This window comes from Vulpes lagopus, chromosome 12, assembly GCF_018345385.1.
Source record: "Vulpes lagopus strain Blue_001 chromosome 12, ASM1834538v1, whole genome shotgun sequence".
Lineage (NCBI taxonomy): Eukaryota > Metazoa > Chordata > Mammalia > Carnivora > Canidae > Vulpes > Vulpes lagopus.
The window spans coordinates 25,695,512-25,721,595 of NC_054835.1; the positions used below are offsets into that span (position 1 = coordinate 25,695,512).

General features: G+C 36.2%; 1 protein-coding gene and 1 pseudogene across 7 annotated transcripts in view; one reads left to right on the top strand and one right to left on the bottom strand.

The window, feature by feature from the left end:
- BCAS3 (BCAS3 microtubule associated cell migration factor) overlaps positions 1-26,084 on the top strand; it is a 592,235-nt gene that overhangs the window by 62,791 nt on the left and 503,360 nt on the right. The gene's annotated exons all lie outside the window — the stretch shown is intronic.
- LOC121472673 lies at positions 25,020-25,534 on the bottom strand (annotated as a pseudogene).

A 26,084-nucleotide genomic window follows, 5' to 3' on the forward strand; every position in this document is an offset into this window, starting at 1 on the left:
GAGGCAGAGACACAGGCAGAGGGAGAAGCAGGCTCCATTCAGGAGCCTGATGTGGGACTTGAACTCTGGTCTCCAGGATCACACCCTGGGCTGAAGGCGGCGCTAAACCACTGAGCCACCAGGGCTGCCCCAGAAACCTACTTTTTTCTGTTATTATTTTAGACATTTTTGCTTTCTTTAGACTGGTATTGGCATGATATATATATATATATATTTTTGGTATGATATATTTTTTGTGATCTTTTTACTTCTAATCTTTGGTTTTCTTTATATATAAAATGCATTTATATGGGCAGCATATAATTGTTGTTACTTTTTTAAATACAATATTTCATTGTTTTTTAAGTTTGTCTTTTAGATCATTTATATTTAATGTGTGTATTAATGGGAATTGATTTAATTCTGTCATTTCACTGTTTTCTTTTTCCTATGTGCCCATTGTTACTTTTTCTTATCTCTCTGTCTTTTGGACTGAGTATTTTTATAACTCTATCTCTTTCCTTTATTGTATCTACTAATTATGTTTCTTTGTTTTGTTTTTATTCATTCTTTAGGATTTATATGTATCTTTAGCGCATTATTGCATACCTTCAAGTAATATACCATTTCACATACTGGATTAAAATCTTAAAACAACAACAAAAAACTTTGTTTAAAAATGGTCACATGACTTAAATAGATATTTCTCCAAAGAGGTATAAAAATGGCTCATAAGCACATGAAAAGATGCTTAACATCATCGTTAGGAAAATGCAAATCAAAACCATGATAAGATACCACTTCATACCCATTAGGATGGCTATTATTGAGAACAAAACAAAACATAGCAAGTGTTGGTGAGGGTATGGAAAAATTGGAACCCGTGTGTTTAGTGTAACCACTTAATAGTGTAGCCACTATGGAAAGTGGTATGGTAGTTTCTCAAAAACAGTGGATTTATGAAAAATTGTTATTTATTTAAATATAAAAATAGAATATATATATAAATATATATATATTTAAGATTTATTTACTTTCTTTAGAGAGAGAGAGCATATGTGTGTGAGGGGAGGGACAGAGGGAGAGAATCTTTAAGCAGACTCCCAGCTGAGCATGATGCGTGACACAGAGCTCAGTTCTACAACTCATGAGATCACGATCTAAGCCAAAACCAAGAGTTGGATGCTCAACTGACTGAGCCAGCTAGGTGCTCCTAGACTTTATGTGTTTATTTATTTATTTTTCCCCTAGACTTTATTTTTTTTTTTTTAATTTTTATTTATTTATGATAGTCACACAGAGAGATAGAGAGAGGCAGAGACACAGGCAGAGGGAGAAGCAGGCTCCATGCACCGGGAGCCCGACGTGGGATTCGATCCCGGGTCTCCAGGATCGCGCCCTGGGCCAAAGGCAGGCGCTAAACCGCTGCGCCACCCAGGGATCCCTCCCCTAGACTTTATTTTTTATTTTTATTATGTTTTTGAGAGAGTAAGAGAAATTGAAAGAATGAGTTGGGGGAAGGGCAGAGGATGAAGAAGACTCCCTGCAGAGGAGGGAGCCTATCTTGGGACTTGATCTCAGGATCAGGACATGAACCGAAGGCAGATACTTAACTGACTGAGCCACCCAGGCACTCCCCTGGACTTTGCTTTTTTAAGAGCAGTTTTAGATTTACGGAAAGATTGGAAAGTACAGTGAGTTCCCATATATTTCCTGAATATACGTGGATTGCACCACAACCTTGTCAGCATTTGATGTCAGTGCTTTGGATTTTTTGGCCTTTCTACTATCTGTGTAATGGTATCTCACTTTAATTTGTTTTTCCCTAATAACATATGATGTGGAGCAGCCACATAAGCTCTTTTCATAGGCTTATTTGCCATCTGTATATCTTCCTTGGTAAGGTGTCTGTCAGGTCTTTATCCCAGGTTGTTTATTTTCTTACTGTGGAGTTCTAAGAGTTCTTTGTATATTTTATTTTATTTTATTTTATTTTATTTTATTTTATTTTATTTTTTTTAAAAAGAGGGTGTTCAAAATTTTTTTAAATTTTTATTTTATTTATTTATGATAGACATAGAGAGAGAGAGAGAGAGAGAGAGAGAGAGAGGCAGAGACACAGGCAGAGGGAGAAGCAGGCTCCATGCCGGGAGCCTGATGTGGGACTTGATCCCTGGACTCCAGGATCGTGCCCTGGGCCAAAGGCAGGCGTGAAACTGCTGAGCCACCCAGGGATCCCCTCTTTGTATATTTTATTTATTTATTTATTTTTTATTTTTTATTTTTTTAAATTTTTTTTTTTAATTTTTATTTATTTATGATAGTCACAGAGAGATAGAGAGAGAGGCAGAGACACAGGCAGAGGGAGAAGCAGGCTCCATGCACCGGGAGCCTGACGTGGGATTCGATCCCGGGTCTCCAGGATCGCGCCCTGGGCCAAAGGCAGGCGCCAAACCGCTGCGCCACCCAGGGATCCCAAAACTTTTTTTTTTTTTTTTAATTTTTTATTTATTTATGATAGTCACACAGAGAGAGAGAGAGAGAGGCAGAGCACAGGCAGAGGGAGAAGCAGGCTCCATGCACCGGGAGCCCGACGTGGGATTCGATCCCGGGTCTCCAGGATCGCGCCCTGGGCCAAAGGCAGGCGCCAAACCGCTGCGCCACCCAGGGATCCCCCCTCTTTGTATATTTTAAATAACAGCCCTTTATTGCATATAAATCAAATGTGATATATATATATATATACACATTATATAGGATATATATATATCATATATATTTTTTCAGATATTTTTTCCCAGCCAATGACTTGTCTTATTCTCTCAACACTGTCTTTTCCAGAGCATATTCAAATATGTTTTCTTTCTTTTCTCTATTTTAGCTCACTTCATGCTGTTTCACAACTCATTGAAGCTCTGTTCATTTTTTCAGTCTTTTCTCTCTTTTGTGTTTCCATTAGTTTCTACTGCTGTCTCTTCATGTTTCCTCACCTTTTGCCCTAAAGTATCTAATATGTTGTTAGAACTTATCTAGTGTATTTTTCATTCTTAGAAGTGTGTGTTTATCTGTATGGAGAGATCTTCCATGTGCTTTTAACATGCTCATACTCTACTTTCTTGAATATATGGAGTACGTTTTTCACAGCAGTTTAAATGTCAGTTTATTCTGTTGATTGTTTTATCTCCTTATGGATCATATTTTTTTGCTTATTTGTATGTCATGAAATACTTGTTTGGATGCCACATATTGTAAATTTTATGTTGCTCAGGGCTGGTATTTTTGTATTCCTTTAAGTATTTTGGGGCTTTGTTCTGGGATACTTGACTTAAATTACTTGACTTTTTGTTTGGTATGTTTGGAACAGCCTTAATTCTAAGGCAGGCTTGTGTAAACATTTTCTTAAAGGGCCAGATCAGAAATATTTTAGACTTTTTGGCCATATAACATCTGCCATCACTATTCATCTCTGCCATCATAGTGCAAAAGCAGCCATTGGCAGTACCTAAATAAATAAGTAGTATGTTGGGGCATTCATGGAGGATTACTGTCCTGTGTTGCCTAATGTCCAATGTATGGAAAATGCCTTTTCATACATTTTATCTGTTTCTTAATTTCCAGCAGGTGGGTAAATTTACTCCATATTACTTCATTATGTCTGCATATGGAAGTTCAGCATTTTGCTTCCTTCCTTCCTTCCTTCCTTCCTTCCTTCCTATTTTTAAATTTTTTTAGAGAGGGAGAGGGGAAGGGCAGAAAGAAAGGGAGAGAGAGAGAAAGAATCTTAAGCAGGCTTCACATCTAGCTTGGAGCCCTGTGTCAGCTCAGTCTCAGGACCTTGAGATCATGACTTGAGCCAAAATCAAGAGTCTCATGCATACCTAACTGAGCTATCCAGGTGCCTCTCTTAAAAAAATTAAAAATGTATTTATTTATTTTAATTTTCAATTTTTTTAGGAGGGGAGGGAGAGGGAGAAGGAGAATCAGAAATTCTAAGTTTTGGATAATTTTTCTTAAGATTGTTTAGAACAGCACCTAGTACATAGTAAAAGCTCCAGGTGAATTTTTGTGAATGAAGCAAAGAAATAAATTGGATTTGGATTTTATTTGTATGATAGTTAAAAACGTAATGTATCTTTAGAGAGGTTGAATCTCAGATCCTTTAAAAGTTGCAAGTATTATATAGGATATTTTAGAGGTATTGTAGCCTTCATTGTGCTTCCTTTTCTCTGGTGCTAGATGCAGGAGCAAAAGAAAATGATAAAAACACCAAGGGAGTCCTTTATTTCTTTTGGTCTCATGAATAGGTAGAGGAGGCTTACACTTTCCTTCCCCTTTTACTATCACCAAGGGACTACTGTGATTCTTGGCTTTCAGAGAATGGCATCTTTTTTTTTTTCCTTGTGATGCTTTTAGTCTTAAAAATGAGAGGATTGAGCCTCAGCTGTTATCATTTGAAGTATCTTGTTGGCACCTACTGTTTAACTTAGGTTTCCTTGAAAATTTCCCTCTTGTTACTGTTAACTGTGCCTTATAGTTTTTATGTGTATATAGGTTTACTTTGGGAATGTTTTTGAATTTCCATTTTTTTTCACTTGTGTAACATGGAAAGAATCTAATTTGAGGTCAAGTGAATTTATATAGGTTTATATTTAACAACAACAACCTGTGAATGAACTAATTAAAACTCTAGTTTTAAAATGTGAAAAACAAAAATAGAACTCTAGGTGTGTATGTTTGCCTGGGTGAGGACCACAAAATTTAGGAGAATGGCTAACTGGTAGTGGGTGAGTGACAGGGTTTAGAATGTATGAATCTATATAAGTCAATGGAAATTATTGGTAATGTTTTACTTCTCATCTTGGGTGGTGGGTTCATAGATGTTTAGTATGTTATTAAAACATAAAGGAGAGGTTCAAGCATTCACCATTGAAAAAAGTAAACCAGGAATTATTAATGGTCTAGTTCTTTGTACTCAGTCCCTTGGGTAGAGTGGAGAAAGATGCAAGCAATAGAAACTGAATATAGCAGTCTTTTCTGGGGCTGAAATGGAAATCAGAAATGAGAATTATAAACTTAAATAAAAGGGAAGGGTATTTCTCTCTGTATGTATTTTGCCTTGAGAGATTTATTTTATTTTTTGCAGAATAATATATTCCTTAATTTGTTAATGTTTTAAATTTAGTAGTATTAAATCAGTTCTTTGTTTTAAAAGTGTGTGTATTTATGTATGTATATACATGTGTATATATATATGTGTGTGTGTGTGTACTTTTTTTTCCTAACCAGAATAGTGATAATGTATTATATTGAGCTAACATCTGCTCTTGGTATTTTTCTTCATATTATTGAAAGCCACTGAAATATCTCAAATTGATCTTCTAACCTGCATATCAAAGTTTTAAATGTAATTAATATCCTTTTTTCGAACCTACCTCACAGAACTCTCATGAGGAGAAATGAAGGAAAGTATAATTGTTCTTAAATGATTTTTTAAAAAGTAATCTCTATACCCAATGTGGGGCTTGAATTCACAACCCTGAGGTCAAGAGTTGCATGTTCCCCTGAGCCAGCCAGATGCTCCAGAAGTAAAGTATAATTAAAAAATTTTTTTTTCACTGATAAAGTGGCTAAAATGAACCAGGTATCAAGAGGGAGCCCCAGTGATTTCTACTTCACTACTGATAGGAGAAAAGAAGTAGCTCCAGAATTCTTAGTGTCTCCACCATCACCATTTCCCCCTTCCCCTCTTATACTCAGTGTTGCCATCATTATCTTGAGATCATGGGAACTAAATTTCTTATGTCCTTTATCCTTGTGTAACTCAATCACCATGAAAAGCCTAAAAGTCCTCTCTCATCCTTACACTCTCTGCATATAGCATTCACTTGTCAGACTTTTCAGATCTCTCTATTAATTCCCCTTTTACTTCTACTACTCACCTCAACTCCTGAAACTTTTTCACTAGGTCCTCTAGAAGTCACTGTCATTTGCAAAATATCCTATATCCTTAAATAACCTCTTTTACAGTGTTCTTTTCCTTTCTCCATGTTGCAGTCTTTCTTACTTATTACCTTTAGATTTTTGAAGATTAAATTTTTATTTTGTGGTTTTATGTATTACCACTCGTCACATTTCTAATAGCTGATAATGTTGAACATCTTTCATATGCATCCTTGAAATACCTGTATCTCTTTGGCAATATGTCTAGTTATGTCTTTTGCCAATTACTGTTGAATTGGGGGAGTTCTTTACATATTTTGGATTCACATCTGTTCTTGGATATATGATTTACAAATACTTTTTTTCTATCTATGGCTTATCTTTTCATCATCTCAGTTTAAATAAAGTCTAGTTAATCATTTGTTTTCAAATGAAAGGATTATTTCCTCAGGAATATTTTGGCATAAAGTAGTAGAGATCCCTCTACGTATTATTAACTTTGATACTCTGTATTTGGTTCTTGTTTCTCAGATATTGTTATACATGGGGAAATTGGTCTTACTCAGCAAGAACTCTCTGTTGTTCAGCAAGATTTATTTCTCTGCAGTCTGCAAATCGTTAAAGGAACTGGATAAATCCCAAAGTTTCCTAGCTGATATAGTTGATCCCTGGGTGTTATAAGAGGTTTTACATCTCTTTAGGAGTATATAATTACCTCATGTAAAAAGACCAACCCTAGCATTTGACTAGGCAGTATCATTCTTTGGCTAGAATTGAATGATTCATGTATGTGTGTTGGGTGTTTGCTGTAAGTAGTGTATGGTTGATGGGCAGATAAACTCTGGGCTATGTTCATGTTAACACACAATTATTATAAAATTTGTGTCTGAAGTAGTTTTTTTCTAGGCAGATATTGAATAAACACCTAAATGTATTTTTTTTTTTACAGTATACTTTTTGGTTAATATAGTATTAGGGTTTTTAATTTGTCTTAATGGTGCCTTGACTCTAACCATATTATTCTATCACTTCTAATAGAGCTTTTCTAAATCATGCAAAGATGGTGCAATGGTCTTTAAAAAGTATTCTTGGTAATATAACTTGAAGCCTGGAATTAATTGTGATGCCTCCATCCTTTCTTTATTTGTTTTGTTTTCTTGATTTCTTTTTTTTTTTTTAAGATTTTTATTTATTTATGAAACACACAGAGTGAAAGAGGCACAACAGACAGAGGCAGAGGGAGAAGCAGGCTACATGCAGGGAGCCTGCTGTGGGACTTGGATCACGCCCTGGGCCAAAGGCGGCGCTAAACCGCTGAGCCATCTGGAATGCCCCTGTTTTCTTGATTTCAAAATTGCATTGGCTGTTTGGGGTCTTAAGTGGTTCCTTGCAAATTTTAGGACTGTTTGTTCTAGTTCTGTGAAAAGTGCTGTTGGTATTTTGATAGGGGTTGCATTAAATCCGTAGATTGCTTTGGGTAGTATAGACATTTTAACAATATTTGTTCTTCCATCCATGAGCATGGCAAGTCTTTTTCTTTATGTTCTCTTCAATTTCTTTCACCAGTGTTTTATAGTTTTCAGAGTAGAGGTCTTTCACCTCTTTGGTTAGTTTATTCCTAGGTATCTTATGGTTTTTGGTGTAATTCTAAATGGGATTGATTCCTTAACTTCTCTTTCTGCTGCTTCATTATTGGTGTATAGAAATGCAACTGATTTCTGTATGTTGGTTGTATCAGCTTTGCTGAATTTGTGTATTAGTTCTAGCAATTTTTTGATGGAGTCTAAGGTTTTCTACATACAGTATCATGTCATCTGCAAAAAGTGAAAGTTTGACTTCTTCCTTGCTAATCAGTAAAGATGCCTTTTGTTTCTTTTTGTTGTCTGATTGCTGTGGCTAGGATTTCCAGTAGTATGTGGAATAAAGGTGGTGAGAGTGAATTCATGAAACTATCCTGTGTGTAATGTATCCTTGAACTAATAACTTTTTCCTTTTTTTTTTAGTTCATTCCTTTAATATTTAAAAATGAGTAAGCAGGAAATCGTGTGCCCTTTGAATACCCAATAAAAACATTCATTATGTAAAACAGTACCACCTTTTTCATTTTTAAATAATTCTGTAAATATCTCAGAAAGGACGTATTGTTTCTAATGAATATCAAAAAAGTCACCACAGTGACATTTCCCCTGCCCCCGTGTCTCCCACCCCACCCCACCCCAAAGTTGCCCAAATACTAGTAGGAAATTACAAAAAAAAAAAAAAAAAAAAAAAGAGCAAAAGCCCTCCCTCTGCCCTGCCCCATGAGTAGTATCAGGTGAGTGAAAGGTTAAGTGCCACAAGTACAATGCAGTGTGCCCCTAGCGAGACCTCAGAGCTGTAGGTGGAGAACCAGTAGCAGCAGCAGTGGGGAGTGTCCCTTGGGAGATGGGTAGACAAGGACAGGCACAGCACGAAGCCCGAGCCTCCTGGGTCCACCAGATGAGACAGCTCAGGGAGAGCCAGGCAGGCCTGTGCAGTGTGTGCAAAACGGGGCCCAGAACCAGGCTTCCCAGCCTGCCTAGTGGGCACCGGGCATCCCTTCTAGCAAACTCGGGCTTCAGCTGGGTGCTGGCCAGACCAGAGAAGCTGTCCGTTTGGAAAGTTCTGGGTGAATCAAACATGTGGGTTCCCCACAGGAAACTAAAGCCTTAGTTTAGAGACAGCTCTTGTTTCTACCAAATAAAACTGGGTACATAAAGGAAAAGGAGAAAGAATGTACCTTCCTAATTTTTGTAAACATGTGTAGAAGCATATGGGAATAGAGCTTTTCCTAATTCAATAAAAAAGCATTCCTGTTGGATATTTAATGTATAGGCTCTGACATGATTATTAGAACATGGCATATTACAGTATTTTGGGGAAAAGAATAATTAATTAATTAGGTAATTAATTAATTTTTGAGGGGGAAGGAGCAGAGAGAAAGAGAGAATCTTAAGCAGGCTCCATGCCCAGCACAGAGCCAGTCACAGGGCTTGATATCACAACCCTGAGATCATGACCTGAGCTGAAATCAAGAGTTGGACATTTAACTGCCTAAGCCACCCAGGTGGCCCAAGAATCATATATTTTAAAAAGTTGACATTTGTTATTTTGGCACTTTAGGTAGCTTTTCACACACATAAATTTATTGGGGCTGAAAGTAGGCCTTTTAATATTAATTTTTGATAATTAATTAATTAATTTTAAAGATTTTATTTATTCATTCATAGAGACACAGAGAGAGAATGAGAGGCAGAGACACAGGCAGAGGGAGAAGCAGGCCCATGCAGAGAGCCTGATTGGGACTCGATCCAGGGTCTCCAGAATCACGCCCCGGGCTGTAGGCGGCACTAAACCACTGTGCCACCAGGGCTGCCCTGATAATTTATTTATAAGATAGTTTCTCTTAAACTCTATGGCCTAGAGTTTCCTGTTATAAGTTGTAGCCATTCCAAGCGCCAAAGGATGATATAATGTAGTGATCAGAGCATATTAACAGCTTTTGTTGCTTCTAATTTCTAGGTTAGGGTCCTTTGTATCTTTCTCAGAATTGTGACTCAATGTGTATTTTTTGAGATACACTCCTAAGCTAATTATATGGTATCTGTATATGTTTTGTTAGACATACGTAGAAATAGTCTAAATGTTTGCCTTTTAAATTTACCACCGTGTTTAAATCTTTTTTTTTAATTTTTGGGATTTTAAGTCTTCTCTCCCAAAGAGATTCCGTCTTCTTGTTTCTGCTCTTGAATTTGTTCTATCTTACTTGGAACATATTTCCTCATATTCTCTCTTCTTATTCTCACCTCTCTTTTTTTTGTAGTCTTTAAAAATTAAAAAAAATTATAAAAACGAATTATATATAGTTATACATGTATATTTCTTTGCATGTGTATTCCTTAATTCCATCTCTTTTCTTCATTAGGGACTATGTTAACAATTGGTATACATGTTTCCAGGGTTTTTTTAGGTGTGATTTTTTTTTTTTTTTACTTTATTACAGATTACTTAAGTTATTGGATCACAGGATTGTTGCCTTTATACAATTCTGGAAAATTATCTGCTTATCCCTTTGAATATCAATATATTTAATTCTTTCCATTGTTCTTCTGTCATTACCTTTACCATGTTCCATATAGAAATTTCTGTCAAGAATGCAACACCAGAGGAATAACCTAGCTAGAAAACAGGCTAACTTTCACAAAAGGAAAGAAACCCATATCAGTACTTTTTGTTTTTGTTTTTGCCTTAAATAAGAACTGAAGATTAAGGATGAGCAACATATGCAGACAACAGTGTTTAAAAAGCAAATAGACTGCTAGGAGAGTCTTTATATGTGGAATGGTATATTATTTGAAGATATATTTGCATTTCCCTGATGATGAGTGAAATAACTTAGACATATATACTGCAAACTCTAGAGCAATTAATGAAAAAAAAGAGGAACAAACAACAAAAACCAAAAAAGTGGAGTTCATCAGACAATAGAAGAGATAAAATAGAATATTAAACAAGACTTACTTAATCCAAAAGAAGACAAGACCTAATTATATGCAGTCTATAACAAATAAATGTTAAATATAAAGATATAAAGATACAAATATATTTAAAGTAATCAGATGGTAAATTTATACATGTAGAAGCTAATCATAAGAAAGTTTAAATTCTGTTTTAATATTGGGTAAAGGCTTTAGAGCAAGTATTCCCAGGCATGAAGAGGGACATTTCATAATGAAAAAACATCAGTTCTTTGGAGGTCAGGAAAATCCTAAATGGCTATTCATTTAACAACAGAGGTTCCTTTTTACTGGAATTTAAGTTGGTGTTTTTTTTTTTTTTTTTTTTTTAACAAATCACCCACGTACCTTGTTTTAAATGTCAAATAACCAGGGCTTGACAAAAATTAGTCATCCCGTACTTCATACAGGATGTGAAGACCCCAAGTGTATGTCATACAGAGTGTGAAGACCCCAAATTGGAAAGGAGAGTTTGCATATCTGGGTAACTTAAAGAAGACTGCTAGTAAGGCTGAGGCAGAATGGGTGAGGGGTATTAAGTGACAGACGAGAGTGAAATAAATGAGGAACCAAAGGATGTAGGGCTTATAAACCATAAGTATTCTTGGATTTTACTTTCCATCTCTCAGTGAAATAGGAAGGCCACTAGAGGATTTTGAGAATTAGATCAATCAGACTTGCATTTTTATAGCATCATGCTATCTGCTGTGTGGAGAATAGAGGGTGGGGTATAGGGCTTTATATTCTTCAGTTTTGGAAAATTCTTATTATTTATAATTTTCTTCTGTTTTCCCTATTCTCTCTCTTTTTGGAACTCTTACAAGTTAGATGTTGAGCATGTGTAACTTTCTCATTTAATTTTTTTTTTAATCCATTTGTTCTATTTTTTTGGGAAGGATTTGTTAAATTTATCCTCCATTCTGTTGAGTTTAACTTAAATAATCTTAAAATTGTAAACATTATTTGACTTGGATGTGGGACTGTGCATGATCATATTCTTATTTGTAGTTCAGCAATTCAAATAAAAGATTAATTATCCCTTGTGCTTATTCTGAGGTTATTTTGCTTTTTAGGCAACCTTTCTCTAAAAAAGATTAAGGTAAAATTTGTCAAACCCTTATTTGTAGTTTTGACAGTCACTTCTAAAGTGGAAGTAATTAACATTTTGAATGAAGTTAATCATACTTTTTTTTCTAATGCATATATATTCCAGCTTTTTCTTTTGAAAAACATCAAGCCCCCAGAAAAATAGAAAGAGTAGAATGATAAACTCCTGGCTCATTATTAATATTTTGGTCACATTTTAGATAAAAAAAGAGGAAAAAAGCACACTTCTAGTCATACCACTCTAATCAACCACTATCAATGTTATGCATACAACTCATTTCCTTTCCCACTAAACAAATTTCTCATTTGCTTCAATTTTTTAAAAAGATTTTATTTATTTATTCATGAGAGACAGAGAGAGAAGCAGAGACACAGGCAGAGGGAGAAGCAGGCTTCATGCAGGGAGCCGGATGTGGAACTTGATCCCTGGTCTCCAGGACCATGCCCTGGGCCAAAGGCAGGCACCGAACTGCTGAGCCACCCAGGGATCCTCTTGCTTCAATTTTTTAGTGCAGGTATAATTTACATTAGAGAAATGCAGAGATTTTTGTGTTACTGTTTTTTTTTTTTTTTATTTAAGATTTTATTTATTAATTCATGAGAGACACACAGAGAGAGGCAGAGACACAGGCAGAGGGAGAAGCAGGCTCCATGCAGGGAGCCCGACGTGGGACTCGATCCCGGGTCTCCAGGATCACACCCTGGGCTGAAGTTGGCACTAAACTGCTGAGCCACTTGGGCTGCCCTTTTACAGTTTGTTTTGACAGAGGCATGCATTCCTGTAACCTATCCTATAAAGTTGGAGATCACATCCATCACCCAGACAGTTCTCACACCCTCTTCCAGCTCATCCTCATCTCCTCCAGAGGCATCTATTATGATTTCTTCCACTTTAGAGGGGGTAACTTTCCCTGTTCTTGATGATGTTACACCTATCAGTGTATCTTTCTTTTTTTTTTTTTTAATATTTTTTTTTAATTTTTTTTTTTTTATTTATTTATGATAGTCACAGAGAGAGAGAGAGAGGCAGAGACACAGGCGGAGGGAGAAGCAGGCTCCATGCACCGGGAGCCTGATGTGGGATTCAATCCCGGGTCTCCAGGATCGCGCCCTGGGCCAAAGGCAGGCGCCAAACCGCTGCGCCACCCAGGGATCCCTGTATCTTTCTTTTTTATTGTTGTAGTATTCTGTTGTATGAATCCACTAAATTATCCATCTTTCTGTTGATGAAATTTGGGTTGAATATAGTTTTGATCTGTTATGAAGAAAGCTGTTGTGAACATTATTATGCAATTCTTTTTGTGTCATCAAGTTTGAGTTCCCATTTGAGTGTGCTGAGACAAAGAAATCAATAGGACATGTATAAATATGAGGCTCTGTCAAGTGTTTGGAAGAAAAGGAAATCAAGATAAGGAACTAGAATCTGATTGGCGATGATCTTTCCGATTGGAAAATGTTTTAGTGTGACCTAAAAAAAAAAGTGTGCGAGTAAACTATGTATATAACTAGGGCATAAATGGAAATTTCCAAGTAGAGAGCAGAAAATGCAGCATTCCTGAGGCAGAAGTGTGCTTGACATATTCCAACATGGGTGAACAAGACAGAGAGAGTTAGGTCAAAGAGATATTGGCCCCATGGTAGAACAGTGAAAGGGATGTCAAGGGTGTCACAGGTGTTTTTTGTTTTGTATTTTTTTTTTTTTCCCAGCAAAGTAGATGAATGGGTTGGCCTTGCTAGAGTTGCCAGCAACAGTAATAATTGTATCAAGTTTACTGAGTTGTTACATGTTGCAGCACCTTGCTTAGCCCTTTGCATTTATTACCTTTTAAATCCTCACAACAATCCTATGTGAGGTATTGGTATTTATCCTCACTTACAGATGAGAGAATTAAAGCACAAAGGGATTAAATACATTAGCCTCTGTCAATAATTTTATTTTTCAGCAGAGAAATTGATCCTAATTTTCTGACAGTAGCTTTTTTCAGCAACCAAAGATAGCAAAGGAAAAAATTTGAACTGTGTTTCAGGTTCACATGTGGCATTTAGTATGACAACAACTTGGACAAATAATTTAACCTCTCTTAATATCAGTTTACTCTGCTGTTAACTGAATGGCTTGTGCTTTGTGCTTAAGATCTGATGAGTCTCAACTGTGAAGGAGCTGCAGAGCCAGATCATCAAAGCAAAATAATACCATGCCACTAAATGTTCGAGGGTACTTCACATATCAAACGTTTTATGGTAGAAGGTAATAAGGCTATCAACAATGAAAAAATGTCTTTAATATATTAAACTTTTTGAAACTATGGAGGTTAAAATGTATACACATATTTTGGATATTTGAGGCAAATGGCAAAATGGCAAATGGCTTTAGTGGTCATATCTAGATAAAACTGTTCAAGGTAGTAAGATTTCTGCTCTGTTTCTCCTGTGGCAACCTCTGCATCTAGTTTCCTGTATGTTTCCCTCTTCATCTCCTTTCTTCCCTGTCTTAAGAGATTCCTTGTGTTTTTCTCTGTTTAGGTAAGAGATAAATAGGAGATTATTTTGTAGCATAAAGTAGAGAATTTTGTAAGAAAATAGAACTTTTTTGTGGGAAGAGATCCTGACAATCTAAAATTGCATACAATAAAATTTGACTACATATGACAATGGAATCATACTTTCTAGCCAAAATTTAGATCTGCAAAATGTGACTACAACTTGAAGCTCACGTTGAGAGAATTTATAAGGAAAACTGGACATGGACAAACTGGTTGAAGTAGATTTTTAAGTAGATTTTTTGTGAAAAAATTATTTCAGCAAAATAAAGAATGGAGTGGAAGGCTTATAAGTGGCTTAATTAAATGATAAGATGAATTAAATTGTTTAAAGGGCTATTTCTGCAAAATGCTTTCCCAGTTAAATTTTATTAGTATTAGCATACTTTTGTGTAAAATCTTTATATTTAAGACATCATCCTCCACATCAAAAGAGTAGAGTTGGGATATTTCATTATCAGTTGGATTTGCCTCTGGATCTGCTTTTGGATCCTCACAGGAGTGGTTTCTATTTGATATCTTGAAATCTTTAAGGCTGATTTATGAGCTTAAACTCTTTGGTTTCAATGTGTTTATAATGGTATGTGTGGTGCAGATATTACTTAACATTTTCTGACATTCAAACTGTCTTGAATTTTGTTGAGGGAGAGAGGAGTTGTGACTTGGTGGACAAGCCCATTTTCATTACTTTAATTGTGCGATTTATTAGGATTTTAAGCTTTTTATAAATGTTTTAGTGTTATAGGACAGAATTAAAAGGATTTAGAATAAAAGGAGTTTAACAAAAGGACTTTGCAACAGGATTGCAATAGTTTTTATATTTGATGGATTTGGCTAGCCGCTTTTCATTTCAATCATCAAGCTACATTCTGTTAAATGCTGTAGAACAGGTGTGTGTAACGTCATTCTCTCTATTGTACATGCAAATAAACACAATTTTATATATAAAAAGTTAATCCTCTACAATTTGGAGGATTACATTATGGGAGGGTGATGACTCCATTAGGCATCATGGAGAGTACTTGCTCCTATTTATACTGCATGAAAAATCAGGTTAATAGCTATGGTGTTCATGAGATTGTAGAATTTTTATACTAACACTTTAAAAATTGTGTTTATTCAAACCATGCACAATGACATTATTTAAAGCAGAGGTAAGGTTGTGTTACCTAGTTTTCCAACTCAGAAATTTGATTTTTTTTTAAACTAAAAAGCATGCCTCAAATAAATTTGGAAGTTCTGTTATCATTTGTTTGCTTATTGTGACTGGTCTTTTCTGCTTGCGTGGTTTTGGTAGTAGTTGTGTTGTAGGTTATGCTGTTCGCAAGTTAAGGTTTTATTTTGTGTTTAAAATTTTTGCCTGACTCTCTTCTCTGAATATCTATGAGGAATATAAGTCTTCAGTGTCAGGTAGGTGACCTTCTAGTGCAGTCAGGAGTCCTGATGTAACCTCTTAGGTCAGCTGAAACCAATAGTAGTTCTTCCGTTCAGGTTTGAGAAACGCAAAAGAATCAAGCCATTCTTGCCAGTATTACTTGCATTTTGAAGACATGATATTTCATTCATCAAAATATCATATTGTTATATATAATACAGGTGCAAGCTGTAAAAACACTAGAAACTAGGAAGCAGAAGTAAAATAGTTATTGTTGAAGGTGAAGGTGAAATGTGTAGGAGTGAAGAATTGGGCTTGCATAGATGAAGTTCAGCTATAATTAATTTGAAACAAATATTGTGGGCTTTGGACCAGTTAATTGTTAACTTATGCTTCATTCAAGTTGTATTGTTAATTGTGAAATTTGATTTATTTGTTTAGCAGGGATAATAGCACAATCTATAGTAAATTAATAATTTGTAAAGACTTACACATTATTATAAGCTCTTAAAAATAGTGAGAATTTTATTCATAAACATTGTTTTTAGTTTTGATCTTTATCATATACACATGTTAATAATATAGTTTGTCAAAGATCTTAACCTGTTTTGTATAAGTATATTCACAATTTAAAAGTGTCATATTATGTACATCATGTTACAATCTTTTTTTTTTCTAAAGATTTATTTATTTGAGAGAGAGAGAGTGAGCCAGCTGAGCATGGATAGGGGGAGGGACAGCAAGAAACAGATTCCCCTCTGAGCAGGGAGCTGATGGGGGGCTCCATCCCAGCATCCTGGGATCATGACCTGAGTCAAAGGCAGTCACTTAATTGAGCCACCTAGGCAACCCCATCATGTCACAATCTAAATGTATAACCATTAACCTGTCTCTTCTGAATCAGTCCTCATTATTTTTGGAGTGTTCTCTTAAGATGGATTATTGACATTACAGCTACTTTTTACTGTCCAGTGAAAAAATGAGACATTGTTGAAAGAGTGCTGAGATCCCCTGGATACCTCTTCCAAATATTATCTTCATCCTAATCCCCTAAGAGGTATATCCATATTTTGAAATTGGTGTTTATGTGGCTAGTATGTAATGTAACTAAATATTTGTGTGTGTATATATTTAACTACACATCCATGTGCGTGCTTGTGCTGGTCTGCACACACATGTGCACAATTTATTTCTACCTTTTTCAAAAAAATTTTTTTTTAATTTTTTTTTTTTTATTTATGATAGTCACAGAGAGGCAGAGACACAGGCAGAGGGAGAAGCAGGCTCCATGCACCGGGAGCCCGATGTGGGATTCGATCCTGAGTCTCCAGGATCGCGCCCTGGGCCAAAGACAGGCGCCAAACCGCTGCGCCACCCAGGGATCCCTTTTTCAAAATTTTTAATTGTAAAAATCACGTAAAATTTGCCATCTCTAGATCACAGTTAAGTAGTGTTAAGTATGTACACAGATCTTTAGAACTTTTTCAACTTGTGAAACTGAATCTCTGATCCATCATGTAACAGCTCTCCACCTCTCCCTCTGCTCCCAGTCCCTGGTAACTGCATTTGACATTGTTTCTAGGAGTTTAACTACTTTAGATGCCTTGTGTAAATAGAGTAATGGAGTTGTCTTTTTATGACCGGCATATTTCACTTAGCATAATGTCCTCAAGATTTATCTATATGTAGCATGTAACAGGATTTCCTTCTTTTTAAAAGCTCGATAATATTCCATTGTGTATATATAGCACATTTTCATTATCCATTCAATCTATTGATGGATCTTTGGGTTGCTTTTATCTTTTAGTTATTGTGAATAAAGCTGCAATGAACATGAGTATTTAAGAGCTTAGTACATCTTTTTTTTTTTGAAAATTCATATTTTTAGAGCAGTTTTAGTTGTATAGCAAAACTGAACAGAAAGCACAGAGGGTTCCTGTATACCCCTTGCCCACCCCCTACTTCTCCAACTATTCACATACTTCATGTTGACACCTAAATTGATACATCATTACTACTCGAGGTCTATAGATTACAGTTTCCTATTGATGTTGTATATTCTATGGGTTTGACAAATGAATAATACTGTATATCCATCATTGTAGTATCTTACTTACAGAATAGTGTCACTGCCTTAAACACCATTTGTGCCTTATGAATTAATCTCTCCTTCCTCTAAGCCCCTAGCAACAACTGATCTTTTTATTTAAAGTTGCTATAGTTTTGCCTTTTCCAGAATGTCATATGATGGTCACACAGAAGGTAGCTTTTTCAAATTGACTTCTTTCACTGAGCAATGCATTTAAGTTACCCCCATGTTTTTTCAGGGATTGATAGCTCATTTCATTTTAGTCCTGAATAATATTCAGTTGTCTGAATATGTCAGTTTACTTATCTGTTCATCTACTGAAGGATGTCCTAATTACTTCTGAGTTTTGGCAACTATGAACAAAGCTGCTATAAACATCTGTGTGCAAGTTTTTGTGTGTACAAAAGCTTTCAACTCCTGTGGGTAAATATCAAGAAGTGTGATTGCTGGATTGTATGGTAAGAGTATCTTTAGTTTTGTAGGACACTGCCAAACTGTCTTCCAGTATGGCTGTACCATTTTGAATTCCTGCTAGCAATGAATAAGAGTTCCTGTTCTCTAAATCCTCTTTTCCAAATTCCAACATTTGTTATTGTCATTTTTGTGGATCTTGGTCATTCCAGTAGGTATGCATTGATATCTCATTTTTAAAAAAAGATTTTATTTATTTATTCATGAGAGAAACAGAGAGGCAGAGACATAGGCAGAGGGAGAAACAGGCTCCCTGTGGGGAGCCCGATGCAGGACTCTATCCCAGAACCCCGGGATCACGCCCTGAGCCAAAGGAGGATGCTCATCCACTGAGCCATGGAGGCATCCCGATATCTCATTGTTTTAATTTAAATTTCCCTGATGACATATGACTATGGAAAATCTTTTCGTATGCCTATTTTGCCATCTGTGTATCATTTTTGCTTAGGTGTCTGCTCAGATCTTTTTTCCATTTTTTAATTTGGGTTCTTTGCTTTCTTATTGTCCAGTCTGAATTCTTTGTATGTTTTAGATAACTGTCCTTTATCAGATATGTCTTTTGCAAACACTTCTCTGAGACTGTAGCTTGTCTTCTTGGTTTTTTTTTTTTTAAGGTTTTATTTATTTATTCATGAGAGACATACACACAGGGGGAATGAGAGAGAGAGGGAGAGAGAGGAGAGAGACATAGGCAGAGGGAGAAGCAGGCTCCATGCAGAGAGCCTGATGTGGGACTTGATCCCAGGACTCCGGGATCACGCCCTGGGCTGAAGGCAGACAGATGCTCAACCGCTGAGCCACCCAGGCGTCCCGTGGCTTATCTTCTCATTCTTTTGACATACATCCCTTTTTAAAAAGAGTAAAACCCAAATTATTATTTATAGAAAAACATTTATTTTTTATTTATTTTAAACGATTTTATTTATTTACTCATGAGAGACACAGAGAGAGGCAGAGATGTAGGCAGAGGGAGAAGCAGGCTTCATGCAGAGAGCCTGATGTGGGACTCAATCCCAGGACTCCAGGACCACGCCCTGGGCTGAAGGCAGGCGCTAAACCGCTGAGACACCCAGGGATCCCCTAGAAAAACATTTATAAACCAATTGTAGTAAGGAGTTTTCTGAAATACTGCATATTTTTAGGAAATTGCAAAAATACCAGAGAGAAGTACTTTGTACCCTTTACCTAGTTTTTCCCAGTGATTTCCTCATTCATATGTAAATATAGAATAATATGTAAACCAAGAAATTGACATTGGTGGCATGTGTGCACATAGTTCCATGACATTTTACCACATGTGTAGGTCATTTTAACCACTACCACAATCAAGATTCAAATCTAGACCATCACTATAATGATCTCCTTCATGCTTCTTCTTCCACCCTCCCTAACTTTTTAGAACCATCAATCTGCTCTCCATCTCTATAATAATTTTGTCATTTCAAGATTGTTATATAACTAGAATTATGTAGTACATGAAATTTTGATATTGGCTCTTTCATTTAGCACAATGTTATTGAGTTATATTCAAGTTGTTTAGTGTATCAACAATTTTTGTATCGATTAGTATTACATGGTATAGAGATAGTCATCTGCTGAATAACATCTGGGGTCATTTCCGTTTTTGGCTTTTTCAAGTAAAACTACTATAACATTTGTATACAGGTTTGTGTGGGTGGAAGTTTTTATTTCTCTGGGATAGATGCCCAGTACTGTGATTGCTGGGATGTATGGTAAGTATATGTTTAGTTGGTGGTTTTCTAGAGGGGTTGTACTATTTTACATTTCCAGGAATGTATGAAAGATCTAGTTTCTTTGCATCTTTGCCAACATTTGTTATTGTCATGCTTTTCTCTTTTAGTTATTCTAATGGATATGTAATTATATCTCATTTTGGTCTTAATTTCCATTTTTTTTGATGGCTGGTACCATTGACAATCTTTTCATCTTTATTATTTGCCATCCATATCTTCTGTTTAGTGGAATATTTCTTTATGTCTTTTGCCCATTTTCTAATTGGATATTATGTTTTTTCAGTGTTGAGTTGGAGTTTATATTTTGTGGATATGAGTTTTTTGCCAGACATGTGTTTTGGAAGTATTTTTTTCCCAATGTGTACCTTATTTTTTACTTTACTATTAATTTTTTTGCTTGTTTTTTAAGATTTTAATTAAATCCAGATTTATTTATTTATTTATTTGCTCTATGCATCATACTTTTTGATGTTGTGTGTACCTGAGACCTCTTCACCAAACCCTAGGTCCTGCAGGTTTTCTTCTAAAAGTTATGTAGTTTTACATATGAATCTATGATTAATTTAAATTAATTTTGGATAAGGTTGTAGGGCTTAGATCCAGTTTTATTTTTTTTCTATGTATGTCCAGTTGCTCCAGGACTATTTGTTGAAAAGACTACTCTTCCTCCACTTAATTGCTGTTACATCTTTATAAAAATTAGTTGGTCATATTTGTGTGGGTCTATTTGTGGCTGCTCTTCTGTTCCCTTAATCTGTGTATTTTTTTTTAAATTTATTTATTTATTAATGAGAGACACACAGAGAGAGGCAGAGACACAGGCAGAGGAGAAACAGGCTCCAGGCAGGGAGCCTGATGTGGGACTCAATCCCAGGTCTCCAGGATCATACCCTGGGCTGAAGGTGGTGCTAACCCACTGAGCAACCCTGGCTGCCCTAATCTGTGTATCTTATATCAATTATGTACCTCCATTTATTTGGGTTGTTTTTTATTCCTTTTATTATTTTGCAGTTTTCAGTGTGTAAGTGCTGCATGTTTTGTTTTAGATTTATTTATTTAATTTTGATCAATTATAAATGTTTTACTTTTTAAAAAATGTTTTAAATTCCAGTAAGTATAATATTAATTTCCAGTATATAAATTGTTATTGTACTTTTAATCTTATATTTCATACATTCATTGCTAGTATATAGAAATACATTTGATTTTTGGGGTGCCTGGCTGGCTTAGTTGGTTAAACATCTGCCTCTGGTTTAGGTTACAATCTCAGGCCCCTGGGTTCAGGCCCCCATTAGGGCTCCCTGCTCAGTGGGAAGTTTGCTTCTCCCTCTGCCTCTTCCTAACCCCATCTTGTGCTCTCTCTCTCAAATAAATAAATAAAATCTTAAAAAGAAAAATACAATCCACAGTTGATTTTTGTTTGGTTTTTTAAAGATTTTATTTATTTATTCATGAGAGAGAGACAGAGACAGAGAGAGAGAGAGGCAGAGACACAGGCAGAGGGAGAAGCAGGCTCCATGCAGGGAGCCCAATGTGGGACTCAATCCTGGGTCTCCAGGAAGCCCAGTGTGGGACTTGATCCCGGGTCTCCAGGATCACACCCTGGACCGAAGGTGGCACTAAACCGCTGAGCCACCAGGGCTGCCCCACAGTTGATTTTTGATGTTGATCTTGTCTCTTGTGATCTTCCTGAACGAACTCACTTATTAGCTTTAGGGTTTTTTTTTTTTTTTTTGCATCTATGTATCAGTCATATTATCAGCACATAAAGATTTTTCTTCCTTTCTTTTCTGTATACCTTTTCTCTTTTTCTCTTGTCTTGTTGCCTTGGCTAGAACTTCCAGTAGTATGTTAAATAGTAGTGGGGGGAGTGGATATTCTTGAGTTGTTCCTGAACCCAGGGGGAGAGCGTTCAGATTATGATGTTAGCTGCAGGTTTTTTCGATGTTATCGCATACGGAGAGCAGCCATTGGAATTCTTCATTTTGTAACAGCTTGCTTTTTCTCCATGGAGGCTTGTCAAAACTTCTTGTTACCACTGTCCTGACGTAATGCACATTGGGGTTGGTCTGTTGAATCTATTGTTCTATACCCTTAAAGGGCTCAGAAAGTCATATTCTTTTTTCTGGGAAATTTTTTTGGAATTTTTTGTAGGTGATTTCTTCCTATTTTCTCTTTTTTCTCTTTTTTTTCTTTTCTCGTATCTATGTGTTGGACTTTTGAGACTGTTCCTTTAACACTTCGTGTGTGTGTGTGTGTGTGTGTGTGTGTGTGTGTAGTTTAATGCTGTTTTCCTCTAGTTTTTTGTTTTTGATCTCTGAGAAATTTTTTCAATTTTACCTTTCACCCTTGTGTTGAGTTTATTAAATAATCTACCGGAGGCACCTGAGTGGCTCAGTGGTTGAGCCTTTGGCTCAGGTCGTGACCTTTGGGTCCTGGGATTGAATCTCGCATTGGGCTCCCCATGGGGAGCCTGCTTTTCCTTCTGCCTATGTCTCTGCCTCTCTCTCTGGGTCTCTCATGAATAAAATAAAATCTTTAAAAAAATAATCTACCTTGTTTTTTTAATTTCCAGGAACTCTGTTTTATTCTTCAAGAGTCCATTTTTTGTTGCATTATTGTATTCTGTTCCTAAAATATATCCTCTCCCATCTTACAAATTATTAGTGATATCTATATATATTTTATTTTTGATGTTTTTCTCCCTGTGTAGAGTTAGCCACTTGCAGATAATTGTTTTCTTTGTCTTTACATGTTTGTAAGTGGCATACTAAAAACCTGATCAAAAGTTCTGTGCTGGGTAGCCCGGGTGCTTCAGCGGTTTAGCGCCTGCATTTGGCCCAGAGGCAGAGACACAGGCAGAAAGAGAAGCAGGCCCCACGCAGGGAGCCCGACATGGGACTCGATCCCAGGTTTCCAGGATCATGCCCTGGGCTGAAGGCGGGCTAGCCTCAATTTATTATCTATCTATCTATCTATCTATCTATCTATCTATCTATCTATCTATCTATTCATTCATGACAGACACAGGGAGAGAGGCAGAGACACAGGCAGAGGGAGAAGCAGGCTCCACGCAGGGAGCCGGATGTGGGACTTGATCCTGGGTCCCCAGGATCACACCCCAGGCCAGGGGTGGTGCCAAACCGCTGGGCCAGCCTCATTTTTTAATTTATTGTTTGGTTATTGTGCTTTGGTTGTGCCTTCTGATTGAAAGTGTCTTTTGGTCTTTCTTCATGGCCTGGCTTTTTAAATCCTCCAGAGAAGGCTCACAAGATCCTTTACCAGTCTCCTGAGGTTAAATCTCAGGTGTACCTGATAGAATCAGGTGTCAAGTCTTTGAGTCTCAGATTTGATTTTTTTTCCACAGGATTAGCTTGAACTTTTACTTGGGGCTGCTAAATTAGTCATCACTCGTCTGTTTCCAAAATTTATGGGCATTTAATATTGTTTTTAATGCTGCTTGATTTAATGTACTTTTATATGAAAAATTTTCAGGAATTTTCAGAAGGGATAAAATGAAATGCATGTCCTCTGTCTAGTCTACCAGCTTGTCTCAGAAGATGAACCCACTACTTACTTGTCTCTTCTGGCATTTGTCTCCTTATTTAAAAACAAAGCAAAATTTTGGAGAGGGAGTTAATATATTCATGTGGTTTGAAAACTAAAAAGTATAAAGCATATAAACAAAAACCTTTTTTCCCATTTTGTTCCCTATCTTTTGCTTTTTCCATTCTCTATTCCATAGGTGACCATTAGTTAGGATTTTTTATGTATTCTTAGTATGTGTGGGTATGCATATATACAAATAAGTCTTTCATTTTCTACATTATACAAAAGATGGGACAGTATCCTGTATTTTTCTATTTTTGTGTGTATATATATATTTTTTTCATTTTGTATTTCATTTCATATTTCCATAGAGTATACACTTATCTTTTATAGCTGTAGGAAATGCATCATTATCTATTTGGAAGTTACTAGCCTTCTGTTACAAACAATGCTATAGTGAATAATTTTGTATTCAGGTTATTTTCTTCATGGATGAGTATATGTACAGGGTGAAATATTAGCAGTGATATTTCTCTGTTAAAGGCTATTTGCATTTATAATTTTGATTGATATGGCCAGAGAATTTTATAGAACTTTTGGATTTTTTTGAGAAGGTCTTAAGTAAAGATCAGTGTCTATCAGTATAATTAAAAGTTTTTTCATGGAAAATTTTCTGACTTATTCAGAAGTAGTAAAAATAGTGTAACAATCTCTAAGAACTTATTACCCATAATTATATGGCTAATCTTATTTTATTAGCATCTATTCGTCTTCATCCAGAATATTATAGCTATCCCCTCCCAGATATCATACCAGTTTATTGGTTAATATTTTATTATTTATTTCCCAAAGAATCTTACAATTATAACCATAATACCATTATCATTTCTAAAAAATTAGCAAATTATAACAGTTTTTCAGTATAGTTTTAAGTAGAATTTCTCTTATGTATGAGGTTGAATATCTTTTTATGTGATTCTGAGACTTTTGTATTTCCTGACTTTATTCTTCTGCTTGTTGTTGCTATTTTACATTGGTTTTATATTCAGTAATATTGTTGAGTTCATTTATTGTTATTATCCTGCCTAGGACTTCCAGTAGAAGGTTGAATAGGAATAGTTAATTGGGTGTCCTTGTGTTATTACTAATTTTCATGGGAATGCTTTATTTTTTTAATTTTAAATTTAATTTTATTTTATTTTTATTTATGATAGTCACAGAGAGAGAGAGAGAGCCAGAGACACAGGCAGAGGGAGAAGCAGGCTCCATGCACTAGGAGCCCAATGTGGGATTCGGCCAAAGGCAGGCGCCAAACCGTTGCACCACCCAGGGATCCCTCATGGGAATGCTTTAAAGCATTATCTGTGATTTTGTTATAGAATATTTTATAATAATCATTATTGGGAAAAGACTATTTTTTTAATTAAAACAGTTGACAATTTTATTTTCACATTTCACAATACAAATGAAAATTGCCTTTTTTTTTTTTTTTGGTCCCACTACTCCCCTGCAAAAACTATTCTCTCTTTGATAGGAAGGAAAGCAAGTCTTCCTTGTCATGCTGTTAGAAAACACCCAGAGTCACAGCACATGATCTCCTGGTGAAGTAGAACACGTAATATAAAATGAATACAAAAATAAAATAAAATAAAATGAATACAAATAGGTTCCTGTCTCTCCTTATCTGTCTGGTTGAGTCATTCCTGGCCAAGTGGGCACCATCATGGGACAGGCAGGAGGTCTCATCATGGGGGGGCGGTGGGCCCAGGCATCATTGGCATGTGGCTTCCCGTAGGTGGCCTCATTCCAGGAGCAGGTTCCACTGGCATCATCCCAGGAGGAGGGCCCATCATTGGCATCATCAGAGGGCCCCCTATATGGGGGACTGGCATCATACCAGGGCGAGGAGGACCTGTGAGACTGGGGGGAGGTGGGATCATTGCCCCTGCAGGAGGAGGAGCAGAGAATGGAGTAGGAGGTATCTTTCCTTGTTGAAATGCAACGTTTGTTTTGTCAATCAGGCTCTCTGAGCCTGCTCTTCCATCCATTTCTGATCGTAGTCTTTCACATTCTCTTTGTGTTTCCTACCACTGCAGTGTGTCTTTCTCACAGATGGAGAGTCATGGGTGAGGTATGTGTCGTAGTAGTCATAATAAAACTTAGGCATGTTGCTCTGTTGGCCATTGGCCGCTCCATCCTGTGCCGCCCGGAAATGACCAGAAAACTTATTTTTGTTTTCTTTTGTTCTTATCATGACTAGGTATAGAATTAAATACTTCTTTGTATTTGTTGAAATGCTATTTTAATGAATTACATTAAATTTTGTAATGTGAAATTATTGGGTGAATCCAACTTTGCTATGAGATTTTATTTTTTGTAATATATTGCTATTCAGCTTAATATTTTTAAAAGGATTTTTGCATTTATGTATATTGATAATGGCCTGTAATTTTATAATTTTTCTGTCCTTACCTCCCTTTATTTACTTTTTATTTTAAAGGTATTATTTATTTATTCACAAGACACAGAGAGAGAGAGAGAGAGAGAGGGGCAGAGACACAGGCAGAGGGAGAAGCAGGCCCCATGCAGGGAGCCCCACATGGGACTCAATCCTGGGTCTCCAGGATCACGCCCTGAGCTAAAGGCAGTGCTAAACCGCTGAGCCACCCGGGCTGCCCCCTTTATTTACTTTTGATTTGGAAATTACACTAGTCTTAGTTAATTAGTTGGTGGAGGTGGGGGAGG